The sequence below is a fragment of the Neofelis nebulosa genome, chromosome 9 (assembly GCF_028018385.1).
Source record: "Neofelis nebulosa isolate mNeoNeb1 chromosome 9, mNeoNeb1.pri, whole genome shotgun sequence".
Classification (NCBI taxonomy): domain Eukaryota; kingdom Metazoa; phylum Chordata; class Mammalia; order Carnivora; family Felidae; genus Neofelis; species Neofelis nebulosa.
Window position 1 is genome coordinate 125,857,876 of NC_080790.1, and position 7,328 is coordinate 125,865,203.

The window sequence follows — 7,328 nt, forward strand, 5'->3', positions numbered from 1 at the left end:
CTAAGCTGATGGGGTATTAAAATCTTTTATTAGCCCCAAGTCCCTAACCAACTACCTAATGATTTATTTTTCCATCCATCCATCCCTCCATCCATCCCTCCATCCATCCATCCTTTGATCCCTCCACCCACCTATTTATGTCAATTGCATTTACTAGCTATGCAGTTTTCTTAGACTAATTACTAAATTTCTCTGTAACTCAGTTTTCTTATCTATGAAATGGGGATGATACAAGCATCTACCTGAAAGAGCTAGTTGTGGGTGGGGTGAATTAAGTGAGATATTGCATATAAAACAATTAGTACATTGCATAGCACATAGTAGGACTTACTATATTAATTATCATCATCACCATCATTGTGGTGGCCGGAGTATTGCAGCAAATTCTCAGCAGCATTTTACTAAGGGCTGCCCTTGAGCTAGAAGCTGGTGAGGCCCTACCTATAGCAGAAGCCACTGTCACCATCTTCTTCTGTGACCTTGGATAAAGCCTATGCGCTCCCTAGACCCATAGAATGGATAGAGCATCCTTACTGTAGAATCCCCTTTATGGAGATTCTGACAGCATGTGTACTTTTTTTTTTTAATTTTATTTTTTAATATATGAAATTTACTGTCAAATTGGTTTCCATACAACACCCAGTGCTCATCCCAAAAGGTGCCCTCCTCAATACCCATCACCCACCCTGCCCTCCCTCCCACCCCCCATCAACCCTCAGTTTGTTCTCAGTTTTTAACAGTCTCTTATGCTTTGGCTCTCTCCCACTCTAACCTCTTTTTTTTTTTTTTCCTTCCCCTCCCCCATGGGTTCCTGTTAAGTTTCTCAGGATCCACATAAGAGTGAAACCATATGGTATCTGTCTTTCTCTGTATGGCTTATTTCACTTAGCATCACACTCTCCAGTTCCATCCACGTTGCTACAAAAGGCCATATTTCATTTTTTCTCATTGCCACGTAGTATTCCATTGTGTATATAAACCACAATTTCTTTATCCATTCATCAATTGATGGACATTTAGGCTCTTTCCATAATTTGGCTATTGTTGAGAGTGCTGCTATAAACATTGGGGTACAAGTGCCCCTATGCATCAGTACTCCTGTATCCCTTGGGTAAATTCCTAGCAGTGCTATTGCTGGGTCATAGGGTAGGTCTATTTTTAATTTTCTGAGGAACCTCCACACTGCTTTCCAGAGTGGCTGCACCAATTTGCATTCCCACCAACAGTGCAAGAGGGTTCCCGTTTCTCCACATCCTCTCCAGCATCTATAGTCTCCTGATTTCTTCATTTTGGCCACTCTGACTGGCGTGAGGTGGTATCTGAGTGTGGTTTTGATTTGTATTTCCCTGATGAGGAGCGACGTTGAACATCTTTTCATGTGTCTGTTGGCCATCCGGATGTCTTCTCTAGAGAAGTGTCTATTCATGTTTTCTGCCCATTTCTTCACTGGGTTATTTGTTTTTCGGGTGTGGAGTTTGGTGAGCTCTTTATAGATTTTGGATACTAGCCCTTTGTCCGATATGTCATTTGCAAATATCTTTTCCCATTCCGTTGGTTGCCTTTTAGTTTTGTTGGTTGTTTCCTTTGCTGTGAAGAAGCTTTTTATCTTCATAAGGTCCCAGTAATTCACTTTTGCTTTTAATTCGCTTGCCTTTGGGGATGTGCCGAGTAAGAGATTGCTACGGCTGAGGTCAGAGAGGTCTTTTCCTGCTTTCTCCTCTAAGGTTTTGATGGTTTCCTGTCTCACATTCAGGTCCTTTATCCATTTTGAGTTTATTTTTGTGAATGGTGTGAGAAAGTGGTCTAGTTTCAACCTTCTGCATGTTGCTGTCCAGTTCTCCCAGCACCATTTGTTAAAGAGACTGTCTTTTTTCCATTGGATGTTCTTTCCTGCTTTGTCAAAGATGAGTTGGCCATACGTTTGTGGGTCTAGTTCTGGGGTTTCTATTCTATTCCATTGGTCTATGTGTCTGTTTTTATGCCAATACCATGCTGTCTTGATGATGACAGCTTTGTAGTAGAGGCTAAAGTCTGGGATTGTGATGCCTCCTGCTTTGGTCTTCTTCTTCAAAATTACTTTGGCTATTCGGGGCCTTTTGTGGTTCCATATGAATTTTAGGATTGCTTGTTCTAGTTTCGAGAAGAACAGCATGTGTACTTTAAAAACTGCAAAGAGCTCTGCACAGTTATGTAGCAGGCCAGGAGACACCCTAAAGCCTTAGGATGGCAGTCCTGGGTCATCTGGAGGGTCAGACAGAGCTGGGACAAAACCAGGACTTGTTGCCACTGCATGGCTCAGTCTACTGCTTTCTGCTGCTTCCTTCCTACAACTTCCGGTCTCTGTTCCCCCTCTGGAGAAGCACCTGACATGCTCTAGTGGCAGGGAACAAGTGTGTGGGGGAACAGGAAGCAAAGGGGGGAGCGGGAACACACCTTCTTTACTTCTTCACGAAGAAAAGCATCTTCAGTTACTATTTGCTGAGGGGCATTATGGTTTAAAAAAACAGAGAGATTGTTCTCAGTTTTTAACAGTCTCTTATGCTTTGGCTCTCTCCCACTCTAACCTCTTTTTTTTTTTTTTTTCCCTTCCCCTCCCCCATGGGTTTCTGTTACGTTTCTCAGGATCCACATAAGAGTGAAACTGAGGGTTGATGGGGGGTGGGAGGGAGGGCAGGGTGGGTGATGGGTATTGAGGAGGGCACCTTTTGGGATGAGCACTGGGTGTTGTATGGAAACCAATTTGACAGTAAATTTCATATATTAAAAAATAAATAAATAAATAAATAAATAAATAAATAAATAAATAAAAAAAAGAAAAAAAAAATAAATGGAATCATAAAAAAAAAAAAAAAAAAAAAAAAAAAAAAACAGAGAGAGAAGGGGCGCCTGGGTGGTTCAGTTGGTTAAGCATCTGACTTCGGCTCAGGTCATGATCTCATGGTTCATGAGTTCAAGACCCTCATCAGGCTCTCTGCTGTCAGTGCCAAGTCCCGCTTTGGATCCTTTGTCCAGTACCCCCCCCACCCCCGCCCTGCCCATCACCTCTCTCTCTTTCTCTCTCAGAAATAAACATTTAAAAAATAAAAATTAAAAAAACAGAGAGAAAAAAAACTGGGTAGGAGGTGTGATTTCTGCCCCAATAAATCACCACTTTGGACAAGAGACAGAGAAAAAAGGAAACAAAGAGTTGAAAGAAACCGAGACGAGAAAAGAGACAGGGGCACAGTAACAGAGAGACCCAACAACAAAAGAGGCAGAGGCAGAAACAAGAGAGAGGGAGGGAAATCTTTGGAGACAGGAAGACAGAAGGAATGAAGTCAAGCTTTAGAGCAGACCTGGTTTGGGCTGCCCTGAAGCAAGACTTCACCGGCTGCAACCCCAGGATCAAGATTTTGCTGCTTTTCTTGGGTCACCTTGAGCACGCGTGCGCGCGCACACACACACACACACACACACACGCTCACCCAAACCGGGCTGTGTTGTGAGCAAGAAATAAAACTGTATCGTCTGAAGTCGCTGAGATTTCAATCACATTTGTGGCTGTTAGCCTTCCCTAGCGAATATGTTCACTGCTGGGTATTTGTACTTCAACTGGGAGAAGAAATGAAGAAGAAGTTGAAGCTAATGGAGCCTTGTCTGGGCCATGGACCACGCGAGTGAAGAAAGCCCGACTGCCCAGAGAAGCAGGAAATTGAAAAAGAAGTCTGTGGAGATGAACAGAGCAAATCAAACTGGGGGAATGGGGAACAGGCAACCTTTGTGTCTGGTATGAAAGTTCTCGGTTCTATTCCTTCATGAGGGCATCTGAAACCTACATGGTGGGTTGCCTACTCAAACCCATCTTCCTGCCCCTTCCTCTCTTTTTATTTGGGTAATTCACCCTCCACTATGGGCATCACATTCCTCTTACCAGTGTTTGATGTATGCCCAGGACTCACTTCTGACCCATGTGAAGGGAGTGAGATTTGGGGGGCAAGCAGCTACTTGGAAATGTGCCCTCACTCTTGAAAAATATTCACTAGAGAGAAACATTACCTTTTCCATGGCTGGACATATTCTTATTGCAACCAGGAGGGAAGCTAAATTAGGACAGAGCTGAGACAGTGGATGGCGGAACAGGTAAAAGAACCCAGATCCTTAATGATGTCATTGAGCCACTGAATTAACCAACCTTGGAGCTGCCCTACTTAGTGGGTTGGTGTAATCGTTAGCATATACATTTCATTATTTTTAAATACATTTTGCCTTGGGCTTTTTGGTTTGGTTTTGTTTGTTTGTTTTGTCACCAAAAGCATCCCATGGATATACTCACCTGACTATATTTCCTGCCAGTGACTCTTTGATATTCCCCTGCATCTCTCCAATATGTTTTATTAAATACCAAGTAGGGGTGCCTGGGTGGCTCAGTCGGTTAAGTGTCCGACTTCGGCTCAGGTCATGATCTCACGGTCCGTGAGTTCGAGCCCCGCGTCGGGCTCTGTGCTGACCGCTCAGAGCCTGGAGCCTGTTTCAGATTCTGTGTCTCCCTCTCTCTCTGATCCTCCCCTGTTCATGCTCTGTCTCTCTCTGCCTCAAAAATAAATAAACGTTAAAAAAATAAATAAATAAAATAAATAAATACCAAGTAAACCCAGACTCAGCCGGAGCTTCTCCAAGCCATCTCTAAATGTTGATTTTGGGGGGCAAAGGGGTAGACAGGAAGGAGAAATGTGAGTGCAGGTCCTGGACCCCTGGAGAAACGTGTGGGAGGGGAATAAGTAATGACAGCCCTCTCCCCAGCCTTGTACCTGCGAACCACGCTGACTCATGCACACATCACAGAGCACCTGAAGAGTAAATATTTACTGAGCACCTCCTTTGAGCCAAACATTGTTCTAGGTCCCAGAGAGTGCAGAAAACAATACTCAAACAGACAAAAGTGACTGTCCTCATGAAACTGATACTCTAATGGGGAGAAACAGACAATGAAGAAGAGAAATAAGTCAAACAAACACACAAGCAACCAAACTATATTGTTTGGTTGGTGGTAAGTGCTGTTGAATGAAGTATATGAAGTAGCGAAGGATCCCTGGGGGTGTCCAGAGAGGGACTGATAATGTCATGCAGGATGGCTGGGGAAGGCGTCATGAGAAGGTGACATCTGAGGCAAAACCTGAAGGGGTGACTCATGTAGACAACTGGAGAAAGAATGTTCCAGGCAGAGGGAGCAGCTAGTGCAAAAGCCCTGAGGTGGGAGTGTGCCTGCCGGGCTGGGGAAGAGGAAGAGAGGCCAGTGCGGTGGGAGTAGCAGGTGGTATCGACGGGCCTCCTGGATGTGTGCAATGGTCGTCAGCCACAGGTATTGTTTTTGCTGCTATTCCTTAAGCTGGCTTGCTTTTTGTTTAGATGCATTTATTGGAGACCAAATCTTTACATCACTTCTATAAATGAAGAGCCAGTATCACTTGCCCTAAATAGAAGGTAACCAAAGCGGTAAATAGGACAAAACAGAAACAGCATTAAGTTGTAGGGCGATACCGTGGCCTGCAGAAGGCCTGAGTCTGAAGCCAGCGATCTCCTTGAGAAAAGGCTCATTGACGGTCGTAGAGAAGCGACGAGACACAGCAGCACCAAGTGAAGACGTTGTCCATGAAATGGAGACTGTCTGGTTTAGGTCGTGTGACACCACCTAAAACCATCTGTGTCCTGCCAGGCAGGGTGGCCAACTGCTCTGGTTTCCCTGGGACGTAGGGGTTTCCCAGGATGTGCTTCCAGGGCTACAACTGAAACAGTTTTGGACATCCTGTCACCAGGGGGCCCCATCCCACACCTTGGCCTCACACCCTCTTGTGTCTGCTTGTTGTTCTCCAGGTTGCCCCTTGGGTGGGCTGACTCCAAGATGATCCGCACCCCCAGGATCTGTGCCCGTGCCCTGGGCACCCATGAAATACCCTTGAATGTGGGGGTGACCTGTGACTTGCTTCTAGCCAGTAATGTGTGACCAAAGTGATGGGATGTCGGTCCCGTGATCACATCACATTTGAGAGTGGCATCTACATTGCTAACATACCCTCTCTCTTGCCCTTCCCAGTTTGCATGCTTGCTGGGGCAAATGGTCACGTCAGGCAGGTCCAAGGGCAGACTTCGGCCAGCAGCCCACTGGGAATCAAGACAGTTCTTTTCTTGGTCCAAAAGTCCAGAGAAAACGAACGTTGCCAACAACCCGCTGAGCTTGGAGGCAGATTGAGCCCGCAGACGAGACCACGACCCAGGCCGACACCTTGACTGCAACCTCCCAAGTGACGCTGAAGCAGAAAACCCAGCAGAGCCTTGCCTAGATCCTGACCCACAGAAACTGTGAGATAATAACTGTATGTGTGTGTGTGTGTGTGTGTGTGTGTGTGTGTGTGTTGTTTAAGCCCTTACGTTTATGGTAATTTGATACTCAGCAACACCTGAGACATTCTTTCTGTCTCAGGGCTTCTCCGGGTCCTGCCCATTTGGATGGCTCATTTATGCACTCTTTAGACCTGAGGCCATTACATGTGACCCTCAGGGAACCCTCCACTGTCTCCTGGCTGCACCAAGCTGAGGCTGACAGTGGCTTAAGCCTTAAGTATTTTAAGTGGTGGACGGAGCTCCATACTTGGGGGATTTTTACTCCCAGCCTGATAAACAGGACAGTTGCCAGGACATGGTGGAGTCCGGGCCACTGGGCATCTGAAGACTGGCAAGCTGCCTGTAGGGCTGGGTCAGGGCCAAGACTCAGCACCTTGACTGCTCCTCCTGGCCAAGCCCCTAGGCTGCAGAGTATGAGACCGCCAGGCCCTCCATTGTCTAGACTTTCTTCTTGCCCTCCCTGCTTCTGACCTCCTTGCCCATCTCCTGTTTTCCCATCCCCATAGTTTTGTGCCTCCTTCTCTCTTCTCAACCTAGTTCCTTCCATTTGACAAACCATCTAGGTAGCCTGCTCAATTTGCAAATGAAAATAAATGTATTTTATCACAAAAATAATGTTTGCACATTTTCGGAAATTCTGGGGAGAAAAGAAACAGAAAGGAAAAATTGACAATCATCTCATCGCACTACCCAGAGACAGCCACTTTTTAACCTGATGTGTTTTCTTCCTCTCCCCTCCCCTTGACCGTGTTTCGTTTAAGTGCTTTTTTAATGGTCTCATACTGTAAGTAGTTTCATGGCCTGTGATTTGTTTTTTTCCACTTAGCTTCCTATCATGAACATTTTCCCACAGCAATAAATACACCTCTATATCAGTCTTTTAAATTACCGAGTAACATTTCATATGATTTAATGTTTTTGCTCTCATGTTAAAATGTAAAGAAATACTC